This window comes from Halyomorpha halys, unplaced genomic scaffold, assembly GCF_000696795.3.
Source record: "Halyomorpha halys isolate HHAL.00 unplaced genomic scaffold, Hhal_1.1 Scaffold1297.1, whole genome shotgun sequence".
NCBI classification, from domain to species: domain Eukaryota; kingdom Metazoa; phylum Arthropoda; class Insecta; order Hemiptera; family Pentatomidae; genus Halyomorpha; species Halyomorpha halys.
This window is the reverse complement of record NW_027108548.1, coordinates 48878-62636: the sequence shown is the minus strand read 5'-3', so window position 1 is coordinate 62636 and position 13759 is coordinate 48878. Positions and strand designations below refer to the sequence as shown.

Below are 13759 nucleotides of genomic sequence, written 5' to 3'. Positions count from 1 at the left end.
GTTTTTGATGATTTGTATAATACTAACATCATAAATAAACGCTCCACAGTTTGAATGACATGTTAAAATTGATATTCACAATTATAACTTTTATAGTGAATCAAGCTATAGAAGAGGCACTGTAAGCAGGCTTATGAACATTATTTAGATCTATACCGGCCTAGCAATAAGAAATTGAATAAGCACTGAAAATACCTATTATATAAGATTCAGCAGAATACGATTTATCTCCTCAACAAGATTAATCGAGTTTTTGTAACACATTGCACAATGATTTTTATACCTAAGATAGAGCATGGGGAACAAGCATCAATTTAATGATCATAGTACTAAGAATCCATTGTTGGTATCGAAATAGTACCATTGTGGAGGTGAATAGTTTTGACTGATTTTTTTTTCAGTATACTATAATTAAAATATTTATAATAGTTTACTCACTTTGAAAAAAAAATCAAAAGCGTAATATCAAACTGTATTGGGACTTTATATTAGGTCAAAAGTTTCATACTTTCGATACAAGATTTAGTTTCAGTGATAAAAAAAAAACCTAGAAATTTCCCAGAGGCAGATTGCAGGTGATATATGATGATGCAAATTGTAACAATACAAGGGGCTGAGTGTCCCCATCATTCACAATTTGATCACCGACACAGACCATCCATCATATTACCCAGTTACAATAGAGTTAACAAAAGATAACAAATATTACATTTTTAGCAAACAAAACATTGAACATGTTATAAATAAAGTTTCTATTTATTTAATAAGCGGAATGAATTCCAGTGTTATCGCTAAATAAACTAAATTAGAAGAATTTTAAATATTTTAAAATATCTAACAAGCCATACTCTGCATGGTGGCTAAGCAAAGTAACAACATAAATAAACAAAAAAATATTTAATTATGCCGACGTTTCGAACTGATTTTCAGGTCTTCATCAGATTAAAAAATATTCATTATGTTTAGAAATATATTTCTCCTGTTATGATCTATTAAAATCTTTAATTAGCTATAATTGACATTGAAGGATAATTTTAAATTGATACATTACTTATAAAATATGAATCTTTGTTTCGCATATCTCTAGTGGTACAAGGGAAGTTAAATGCCCTAGTGAGAAACTTTGTGATAGGAATAAATCATGCCAGGTAGTAGCATTTTCCTTAGGTAGTGAAACTGATTTATTCTCGCAAAGTTACTTTCAAGTGTTCAAAGAATGGTGATTTAGTTGCTGTTATGACCACAAACAACAGAGATGAGTTAAAAAAAACAAAAAAACATCAGAAATATGACAAAACTTTTATGATAGCGTTCCGAAGATAAAAATGAAGATCTCAATAATTTCTTAGTTGGTAAGTAAAAATCCATTCTTGAGACCTGCCTAAACCACCGCAGTCAGTAAATTTGGTACAACACTTCATTTTGTGCATGAGCCTAAAAGTAGCTATTCCTTAAAAGATCAAAAATTCTTCTTAAATTTTGTCTTCTAAATGTAATGAAGCAAATTTACAACAATTTAATAACAGGCCTATTCCTTAATTATGAAGTCATATCTTGAGGATAGATTTTTCGCAGTAAGTCAAGATAGAAAACATTCTAACTATTGTCAATCGGCGCGGGAGTGGCGCAGGGCAGCAATTTAGGTCCAATTCTGTATTCTATATACACTACAGATATTCCAAAAACAACTAACACACTGCTGGCAACTAAAGCATATGACACTATAATACTTTCCACGGATGCCAATCTGAAGCCACAGCTTCTCACAACGTACAGACTCGTTTAAAATTAATACAAATTCAGTTTGAAAATTGGTGAACAAAAATTAACATAAAATAATCGAATTTGGTTATAATTATATTTAAACGTTTAGACTGCCCTCACCTAACTCATTACAATATTCCGCTACCTAAAAAAAAAAAAACAGAGAGAAAAAACTTGGCACTTGCAATGGACACACGACTGACCTGTAAATTACATGTGACAACTTTGAAAAAAGAATGAATCAGCGACTTTGATTACCATTACTTTGACAACTAATACATCATAAAAATAAATTATCACTGAAAAAAAATTAAATATATAACATACTGCTCAGACCGATATGGGCTTACTCCCCTCAGCTGTGGGGATCAGCCAATCCAAATTCCTCCGATACATTACAAACGAAGGACCTGGATATACGATTTGTGTTTGACATAATAAAAAAAGTACAAAACTTTTAAAACTAAAACGTCTCTGGATCTCTAGGCGTAATTGATGCTTCGTATAGAGAATTATTTTGTTTTCCTACAGCAAATGACTTCATACCGATTTCGATATGTATAATCAATATACAACAAAAGATCTCATGAATAGAAGATCATAACAATTAACGTGCAACTGAGCCTAACTCATAAAACCCCTATAACGACCCCACAAGTTGGCTAGTGTCGGAATGGGAGTTAGCTGTAGACGGCTTAATGTAAGGATAACAATGGGTTTATATAAGATACCACTTAGAGTTAGTAAGGAACATTAGGGCGAAGTTGGCTAAGACTATCAGAGTAAGGAGAGTTCTCTACATCTTACACTTTGAACCAGGAAAAACAAGACCTATAAAACTCGCGGAGATAAGACTTACAACTTAAAACCTGAATTCGCGTGTTTATTTGAAAAATTTTGAACCGCGGCCACTGGTATTTTCGTGTTATTCACGCCGTATTTTATTATTACTTTGTGAATAATTTGTAAATTGTATTTAGTTAGTGTTAGGGTTTATTTTAGTTGCGTTTATTGTTACTAATATTATTTTCATTAGAATTTGCTTCTTTGAAAATGTATGTATCTATATTTTTGTTATAATTAAATGTAAAAGAAACAGTTGCTAAGGCGTCGCCCAACCATCTTCATATTTGGATCAGTTCCTGCTAATTAGTGGCTATTACAGTTCCTAACTATCCCTCTTTGCGTTCAGTTGGTGTTATTGGACATTTTTAGTGTCTTCGTAAACATTACATTCCGGAACCATTTCTGCATTTCTGGCCTATGACTGGAACATGAGTTTTTACTAATTAGTCGGCTTGTATAATTCATTACAACACGACCCCTCTGTCTGCTCTCAATGAGTGCCGAGTGGCCATCTTGGCTTTTGCACATTTAGACTGTTGATGAGGCAATACAGACGTGGGCCCACCAATTGTGGACGTGGTTGAGATACAGTGGTGTTTACAGCTGTAGTGCGGCGACTTACACATTATGACAGCAAACTATCCTCCTCGGACCTATTGGAGTGGATCAACTTTTCTTTGGGACTGTTGAACAGTATTGATTATATATCTATTGATTTTGTAAATTCGTTAATTTTATTTTCATAATTTATTTAGCAAACTAGATTTTTGTTTAAAAGGCCTTATTATGTTACCTTATATTTATTGTTTTATTTTTTTTTTTCAATCATTGCTAGCTTAGCCAAATAAATATTTATATTCCAATCAGCAATTTCTTTTTTGTTCTTCCAAGGCTTTCCAACAAAAAGACATCGTAAATTTGAGGTGGCTTTAACACGTGTGTTATACAACTTCAAACTGGATTGCTGAAGCAACTATATTGATACTTTTTTAATCAAGATAAATTGCACTGGAAGATTAGATTGAAATAAATAAATGTTTTAGAATGTAACGTGGGAGGAATCGGAGATTCTCAATATATCAACAATAAAAGTAATCTGAGAAGCAATACATCAGCGTCAAAAGACTTCTGAGCCAATCCTTCAACCTAACGATTTAACACTCTTGTGAATATTTTCCGCATCATATATAAAAATAGAACCACACAAAAAAAATGATAATAGTAAAAAAAAAACTTGTCAAATTTTAGGACAAGTAAACTTCCTAGATTTGGTCATATAATCGAAGAAAAATCAATGTTCAACTTGAAATTCTCTTTAAAAAATAAAAGTCGTTCTGTTCTATTTTTTTGAATAAAATTCTAAAAATATTAAGTTATTTAAAAAATGAAATAGTCAGTTTCCAAAATAATTAAATTAAAGAAAAAAAATCATAGTTGGACGACTCTTAGAAAATTCAGATTTTTAAATGAGTAAATCATGAGACAATTAAATTATTATTATTAACTTTTAAGTCTTAACTATTGAGAGTTCACTAATTTGTAATCAAGTTCTGCCTTTTCCACCTCATTAGATATTTTTTCAACTCATTTTAGGAGGTATAAAACGTTTTACTCTTGTTCTTTTTTTTGGAATATTTTAGTTCACAGTAATGCAAAGTTTTACTCCATTTATTTTCAAAGCCTAAAATTAAATAAATAAAAAAAAAGACCCTTCATAGTCATCTTGTGAAGAGATAATTTGATTTGAGATAAGAGCTTGATGTTTAATTATTTCTAAAGAAACAATCTTTAGATTTAACCATTTGAAGATAAAATTTCCTTTAGGTATAGTACATTTTAAAGTTCTCAATACTAAATTTTAACCTCTCTGGACATACGGAATTGAGCTCTGGGGCTTTATCAAATTCCTCCCGTATCCAATCCTTAAAATCCAAAATCCTCCGTAAAATCCTTGATGCTCCTTATTGCATCACAAATAAATTTATCCAGAAAGACCTTATCATTCCTTTCGCAGGTGATTTGGCCCGAAATAGACATGCGTCCTTTCGTTCCAAACTCTTTACACATTCTAACCCATTAGTTCTTAATCTCTCTTCCTTAACAATCGTCAATAATCCTCTGAGACGTCTGAAAAGAAGATGGCCATGGGACCTTCTCATTTAAATTAATGATTGAAATACCACCATTGGGTGGTTCCTTCCCAAGACTATCGAGTGTTAGAAACATTCCTCATATTTACGTATTGTATTTTTTTTTGTACAATTGTCAATTACAATTAATAAATAAAACAATATTAAAAAAATATATATCAGATCATTTCCTTTCAAAGTTATAAGTAAATAAACCTTATTTTATGATAAATACTTACCCTATTGGATATTATTTCAGCTCCCTGAGCGATTGCTTCAGATAGAGTAGAACAAATATCCACATAAACCTCTTCCAATTCCTAAAAAACAATAATAAATAACTTGTTAATAATTATAGATTCATTAAAAATTAAAATCTAAAAATTAATTAAAGGTACTATATTATCAAAATATTTATGTCTATGCATATTTAGTAAAATGTCTCGATATTGACGTGGTCACAATACAAAAATATTAAATTAGTAAATTCGCATATATTGAAGTCGGATTTTGAGAAATATGATATATAAATTCTATTACAGATAGGTTAGTATGTATTTATATAATATGAATAGTAAAGAGATATTTTGTATATAGGTCCAAAACCATATGAGATATTTAACTTAAAAAAATGAGACGAACACATTTTAGGAAATCGAAAACTTAAGAGACAAAGAAATTTAAAAATTGTCGAGAAGAATTAAGATGCATTCATTTTATTTAAATTCAGCTTCCAAAACATCAACAATCTCGCGATTTTTGATGTTTTTGAAAGTAAGGCGAATAATAATGACCAGAATATTTCAATTGAAATGTTTTAAAGTACGTAGAGAGATTATTGCTGGACCTTGTAAGGAGACTTAAGGTTAAGCACTCGAGTTATTTATCAATTGAAACTTTTGAAGTACACTTGAACATCTCTTAATATCTTTTAAGAAAATAAGTATAGTACTATTAGAAAATAAACATGACAATAAGTAAGTAATTTCTGTACAAATCCGGAATACGATTACTAATTCCGAAGACTAGTTTTATATAATATAATGATAAATATATAGTATTATCACGTTTCTTGGCTTATGTTGATCTTCTTAATTGTTAGATGCAATATTCATCAGTTGCATTAAACATACCAGTAACAATAAATAACTTGTTTTAATTTTTTTTTTTAAGAATGGTGCCAAAACTGGAGGATTAAAATAAATTCCATATTTTATTAAATAAAGCCCACCAAATCACATTTACCCTTCGACGTAAACCGATGACCTCTTCCCCTACAATATCCTTTAATAATACCCCACTTATTCCTGTCGAACAGATCCGTTACTTAGGACTACATCTCGACAAACGACTGACATGGAATCCTCATACAAGACTAAAAAGACAAGAAACTGCTCCTAGATTCCGACTATTGCAACATTTACTAGACAAACGGTCTAAATTGCCAATCCTTTACAAAAGACTGATCTACATGACTATTATAAGGCCTATCTGGACATACGGAGTTGAGCTTTGGGGCTCCACTAAACCATCAAATTCCTCCAGAATCCAATCCTTACAGTCCAAAATCCTTCGTAAAATCCTTAATGCTCCTTACTTTGTCACAAATCAAGTCATACATCAGGACCTCAATGTTCCATATGTTGCCGATTTGGCCAGAACCAGATACCGTTCCTTCCATAATAAACTTCTCAACCACCCAAATCCACTTGTTTCTAACCTGGCTTCTCCTTCATTACCATATTCATTACCACATTAATAATCCTCCTAGGCGTCTGAAAAGAAGATGACCTCAAGATCTTCTCCTCTAGAAATGTAATTGGAGTTCTATCAGTGGGTAGATTCTCCACATGTTTTTACCATGTCACTATGTCAACTACAGCAAATATACTTGTCGTATATATGTGTATACAGTTGTAAATATCAATAAATAAATTATTAAAAAAAAAAACTTTTTTTTAATATAAACTAGACCCAATTATAATAATACGTATATATTCAATATATACTGTATCCACATTCAACCATATTATCTTTTACCTCTTTTATCTTTTATAATATGTTTGAATGTGAATAAAGTATGTGTTGATTACATAAGTATTATTATAATTGGATCTAGATTATATTTAAAAACATTAAAACAGTTTATTTTTTGTTATTTTTATGTTGCTTAATTGATAATTTTATTTACTATTAACTGTTCATAATGTTCAATAAAACTGATGAAATGTCACACGATTACGTTAAATAAACATGGTCTTGAGAGTTAGTTATCATATTGCTGATGTGTACAGAAATTACTTACTTATTGTCATGTTTATGTTCTAATACAGAGTACCATAATCCATTTTCTTAAAAGATATCAACAAATGTTCAACTAAAAGTTTTAATCGATAAATTCCTATAGTGCTTAAACTTAAGAAAAATCTCCTTACATGGTCCTGTAATATATTCCTAAGTACCTTTATTTAAGGTCTTCAGTATTCCCCTTACTTTCCCAAATTTTAATTATCAAGAGATTTTGAGAAATTATGGAAACTTTATTTAAATGAAATGAAGGTATATCTTAAATGTACTATCTTAAATATTTTATTGTGCCTCTCTGTTGACAAACTTGTAACTTGTAACTTTCAGATCGTATTCTTCGTAGGCCGTTGGACAAAGATATTTAAAATAGTTCATTTCATATCGAGTAAAGTACTTTAAGTTCATTGCTGAATCTCAAAAATAATTTATCAAACCGGAATAAACTATATATGCTATAAACTAGGTATGCTAAGAATAAAAGAATTGAAGTATAGAGTCGGTCTAATAAGGAAATATGTTGATTGGGGTTATTTCCTAAAGGAGTTTTATTTCGATCAATACCAAATGAAAAATTTGCATTACTTATTTTTTAAACATAATTTTTTTTTTTTAAACTTTATTTGATTGATAGATATTACAATCTGCCACCCTGTTGTGGGTAATAGGTAATAGTGATGCATCATGTTTTTTTTCCTATTTGTTAACTTATTTTTGTGTAAAGAGCATTGATTATTTTTTGTGTTTTACATATTTATCAGAATATTTTTATTTTTTTTTACTCCACTCTTCATCATTTATTTTTTGTAACAACACAGCAGTTCATTTTTTAAAATTTTAATTACTTGAATTTGTAGATCTTTTGGAAAGTCATTTTTATTAATATTTAATTTTCTCTACTATTTTATTTTTTAATTTATTTTTGTATGTGATATTTATTTCAGGTCCTATATTTTATTTTAACCCGAACCAACGAACGTTTAACTCTGCGGAAAAGGTCAGTTTTTCACTAAAGAAACACCCCTCGCCCCAACATCCATAACTAATCGTAATATCAAATGAAGATCTTAGTATGCTCCTCGAAGAAGTTCTAATCTATGATCTTTGCAGAAACAAGATACTTTGTAGAAGATTTTCCAGAATTAGATATTTTAGGAAAAAACCCAAACTGTTGTACAAAACAAATTAATGAACTTAGCATTAATGTTATGGGTTTTTAAACGACAAATCCGTTTACAGGTCGGAAAGGTGTGATCATAAGACACCTATAAATGAGACGAAAAGTGAATTTGCTCTCTAGATGTTGCTATCTCTTTTTAAAAAAATAATGATTAGATATATTTAGCCTCAAATGTCAATACAAATATAATTTTTAAAAAATGCTTCTTAAATACTGAGAAATGAAAAGATGACTTATGGAAATACCGTTGGTAAATAGAGATTCAGATTTTAATGTAACTCTGATAGAAGCGGAAAGCAATTGAGAAGATTAAGGGACTAAGGGTGGGGGAACTAAGATAAGATCAAGCATCAGCTTAATGGGGTAAGACAGGAGGGAGAGAATAAAGGAGGGGGAGAGAGGGGAAAGGACAAATTATACCAGGAGTTGATGCTCATTATTTATGGGACTAAACGGGAATTAAATTTTTTTTCGTAATAAGAAAATATCCACTTGACAAATAAACATCTTATTAAAAGGGGAAAAAGAAGACATTTAAAATATACTTCGAAAAAAAGCAGGATGGGTTCGAGGACATTACGCTACTGAAATTCATGATAGTAGGTGTCCAGTATAAATAGGCTGATATACTTTTCACGGTCATAGGGAGGATAGATAAAAATTTCCAGAAGAAAAAGTCATAGCTTTTACCCACAGTGTTACCCAACACTATTACTTGGCAAAACGCTGGCACGTGCGATAACTTGTGATTTTCAAATAACACCGAAGAATCTTACAAAAGTTATTGCAAAAGGTATTTCATTCCTATAAAAGTTGAATGATTTACACCTTTGTATTATATCGAGTCATTAGTAACTTCCGATGCAGGTAAGTAGAATCTATTGATCGTACATACCCGCTCTGAATGACCATTACAAGTTTTTCTTTTCGCTATCTAGACGAGGCTTCATTTAGTCTTTTGTCAACGGCTTTGTATGAAACACCTTACATTTAACTGTTTAATTTTTTACCCCGAAAGCTACTTCCATTCCAAACCAACCACATTTTACAAGGAAGGAATTGATTAACTGCCAGGAAAATGGAAAAAGGTTATAGGTAATAGTGGTGAATACATACTAAATTTGTTATTTAATGAGAGCAAAATTAATAACTGAAAAAAAAGTTAAATGAAAAAGTTAACGTCCACCATGGTTACAATATGTTGGTCATGGCAGAAATGGTTAGGAAGGGGATCATAAAAAAAAAAAGAAAAAAAAAAGAAGAAATCCAAAACTGGTTGAAGTTAGAGGAGCTCTCTCTGCCTCACAATCAACGAAGTAAAGGTATGTACACACTATTGTTATTTGTGTTGCATATAAATTATTTAGATTTTTTAAAAAAATTAATAGGTCAGTTTGTTTTAAGTATCTATAAGAACGGCTTAGGTTGAGTTGGATTAGGAAAGAATATAGTCAAAGCTGTTATTATCGTTGACACAAAAAATATTAGAAGGCTATCCATCCCGACAAAACCACTCCACAAAACTTCCTTTTTTTTTTTTCATACCCTCCTATAATGTTATTGAATATCTGGTACATACATATAGGAGGTATGCTATATGTATATCTGGGTGATGATACCTTGGATTGCCTTTTGGCATTATAAGGTTAGGTGAGGGGTCCATTGAAGGTTGTTACTTGGTTGTCTGACGCTAGTGGATTATTGGAACGGGGAGGGGCCGTTCCGCTGGTTGTATGGTGAAAATTTAGACCTCAGACTTGAAGAGTCTAAGGCCTTCCCTCGTCGAGGACGTCGACTAAGGGAACCGTGCTCTGCCACCTCCCAGGTCGTGGTGGAGGGACGATCTCCCTGAAAAGTGGGTTGCAGCAGGCCTTCAGCCCATCAAAGATACAAAACTTCCGATTTAGGGACGGTCTTATATCACTTATGAAAAATTTACTTTAAAACGGGAACAGGGGAATTAAGATCGTAGAATCGAGAAATATTTAAAAAGCGCATAAAATTGGAAAACGGTGAGAGTTGGGTTTTGTTATGGATAAGGGAGTGTTAGTAGTCTAAGTTAGATTTTGTTAACATATCGAATCCTGCCCTATTTATTATTGTTCACCTTGGTTGTCAAGAAACTGGCTTTAGTACGGACAAGCTATAAGTCACAGTGTAGACGAGGGATTAAGCATGCATTTAAAAGTGTACACTTTACACTGGATACAGCAGAAAAAAACACTATATGGACACAGCGTAAGAGTGAAATAAAAGAACGATGTGCTCAGCATTTATATCAGGAAATGAAATATATAAAAAAAATTGATATAACTAATAAAAAAAAGTTTGGTTTCTTATTTATTTAGGTTCAAATAAAAAATGAAAGGAATAAAAAAACCCAAAAATAATAAATCCATGACTGATATATATTATAAATTAGAATGATTGAGGAAAATTATTCTCAGAATCTCACTAAACCAACATTGTAAAAAAAAGACAAAAAACATTTAAGAATAAAATTACTTTATTAATTTAATTTTCAATAAATTTCATTTTAATATTTCACACATTTCCAATTCTTTTCCTCATTTTTTCACCCTAGTTATCTTATTATAATTTAGGTATTATAAATACAACTCTATGGAAGTATTAATCAACTTATTATAGCAAAATATTATATAACTTTATTTATAAATATAAATAAATTACTTTTAAAAAAATATATAAGCTAATATGTTGGTTATTTTTTTTTCTTATTAACAGATAGTAAGTTAAATATCATAATAAAATTTCATATACACCAAGTACATTAATTCTTTCTTTCTTCAGTCCTTACAAAAGTGTAAAAATTAAAAGTTTTCAAAAAAAGTTTTATATTACGAAACAACAAGTAAACCTGATAGAAGCGGTAGTGATTTATAAGGACTCTGCTAAAGCTTTGTGTGTTCTTTTAAAGGACCAAATACAAACTTTGGCAATATTTTCTGGAGGATCTTTATCTTATGAAGTGCAAGTTTCACTAAAGAATTTCTTTTTACAGTGTCACGTAGAATGTTTTAAGCACACAACAAATATATGAGTCGAAGTTTTCACTGAAATAGATGCTTAAGAAATAATATATCCAGTAATGGAAACGTCATTTCGTAATACGACGAACAGTGTAATTTTCAATAAAACAACAGAATTGAAGTATTGATATAGAACTTTAAAATATAATAATAATAATAGTACATAAAAACAAACGAAAACGTGATTATTAAATAGTTTATTTTTTTTAAAAAACAATAGTAACTTTTATAATAAATTATATGTTACATTATTAGTATATTTGAGAAGTAGTTGAACACAACTTACTTTAAAGATAGGTTCTATACACTATTTTTTTAGCATAAGAAAATTCACAAAGAGTTAAAAAGGGTACGTTATCTATCAGTATAATTATTTTATTTTTTCAGAAAAAATTCTATTTTTCTTTACATGATTTCAACATCCCAACGTTTCGGGCAGTCTGGCTATTATCCAGTTCGTTATTCTACAAAAATAATAATAGTTTTTTTAATCTTATTTGTCATAAACAAACATAACTGTCATAACTGTCTAAAAACAAAAGAAACCCTACTTTGACAATTAAAAATCATCATAATTAATTAACGTATGATTTTGTTAATTATATCTAGACTGTCATAACTGTCTTCATTCTTTCATCTAAATAAGATAAAAAATTTTTAGATTAGTCAAAAAATAAATAAATATTTTTAACTTATATTCAAGATCTTGAATATAAAAATTTGTTTTAATATTTGTTGATACATCCCATTTGTGGTACATAAAACAAAAAAAGTAGTTTTGCTATTTATTTTGAAATAGACGTGTTTCAAAGACATGAACATATACAGGTGTTTCTTTCTCAACGTCATAGTCTGTCACACAGATAGTAATGATAGTAAACATGAACAGTCTACAATCTAAGAAGGAACCATTTAAGAACTAATTCAAACACAAAATATTTTTTTTTTTTGGTCAGATGTGCTACAAAGCTAGGCAGCGACATTACCATCATGTAATATAAATACAAAAATATTTAGTATTGAAATTTATAAATAATATTATACTCAAATAAAGCTTAATTATGTTAACCTAAACTAGGTAAATATGTATGGATTATACCTTCATACCAAAGGCTCGACACAATACTGCATTATTACAAAACTATATTATAATAGGAATTTTAAAATAAATACTCAGTAAATAATGCAATTAAAAAAAATGAATCATTAATGAATTAGTAAAGAAAAAACGATAATGAATGCTGAATCATTAATGTAATTATAAATGTTTCCACTATGAATATAAAAACATTCAAAACGTAGTTATGCAAGAGTTTATTTGATTGTTACAAAAATTTAAAAGTCAATCAGAAAAAAATACTTAAGTCTTTGTGTTCACAATAAAATTTTTAAAAAATAATCGGAAATTGAATTCAAATATCTAAAAAGTTTGATCTTCATTTTTTTTTTTATAGGATCCTCCGGAATACATCTTAGGTATTTAGCTGAGACATTCCTAATGTCTATTGTTTTGGTCTAATATTTGAAAACTGGGTGCTTTATAGGATAAAAGAATAAAATTACTACAAACATTTATAATATTAAAATTGTATGGTTGACCAACTTATATTTAACCGTCCAATAAAGCAATGCCAAACGAACATATCTAAGTCATTCAGATGTATTTGATTTATGCATTAAGATATAGCAAGATGTAGCAAAAAAAATAATAATTTCGAAAAGAGCCAATAATTCGTTTTTTATTATTGCTTAATGTCATAAAATATTCAATACTTTTTGGCACTGCTAAGGGAAGAAAAAAAAAACATGTTCTCATGCAACAAAACACAAGATAGCAAAATTTTCAAACATGCTATTTTTCATTCGCACAAACGATGTATACAATTCCATAATTATTTATGAGTATTTTAGAGCTAAGGTAGCTAACTAATTATCTATCTAGAAGAAGAATATATTTTAAGAGCTCATTTATGACTTAGAAAAGTCACTAAATCAAATGGAGCCATAGGACTGCGTTTAGAGTCCATGCACCTTAAGGAAAGGTGAAAATACAAACATAAAACTTTAATTTCAACACATGACATTCTATTCTTTCAAAATAAATACAACAATTTGTAGAAAACTAATTATGGATGAGCTAGATCCTGAAGAACACTTATTATTTCTGGATAAATTATCAGAAAAAATAAGAAATTAAGTTATAGCAGAAGCTTATTAAATAGATTTTTTAAACAATTTTATAGTGTGTACAAGGATTGCTGGATTATAAGAAAAAAAGGTGCTCACAAAGAATATTTCACAAAGAAAAACATAAAATTCTAATTGTCTATCTTTTAAGCGTCAAGTTTTATCTTAATTAGAAAAAGGTAACTAAAAACTATTCTTAAGTTAGAAAATTCTTAAATTTGAATTTTCCAATTCAACATGTTTATTAAGGTAAACTATACAAAATTGACTTTAGAAAAAAACTATTAGAATTTGCCTTA

At 29.6% G+C, this 13759-nt stretch overlaps 1 long non-coding RNA gene across 1 annotated transcript in view; it reads right to left on the bottom strand.

Annotated features, from left to right (window-relative positions):
- The window catches only part of LOC136795636 (uncharacterized), an 80537-nt gene that overhangs the window by 31352 nt on the left and 35426 nt on the right, over positions 1-13759 (bottom strand). Inside the window, exon 2 of the long non-coding RNA XR_010843271.1 lies at positions 4979-5059. This is a non-coding gene — a long non-coding RNA (uncharacterized lncRNA). The remainder of the gene's footprint in view (positions 1-4978; positions 5060-13759) is intronic.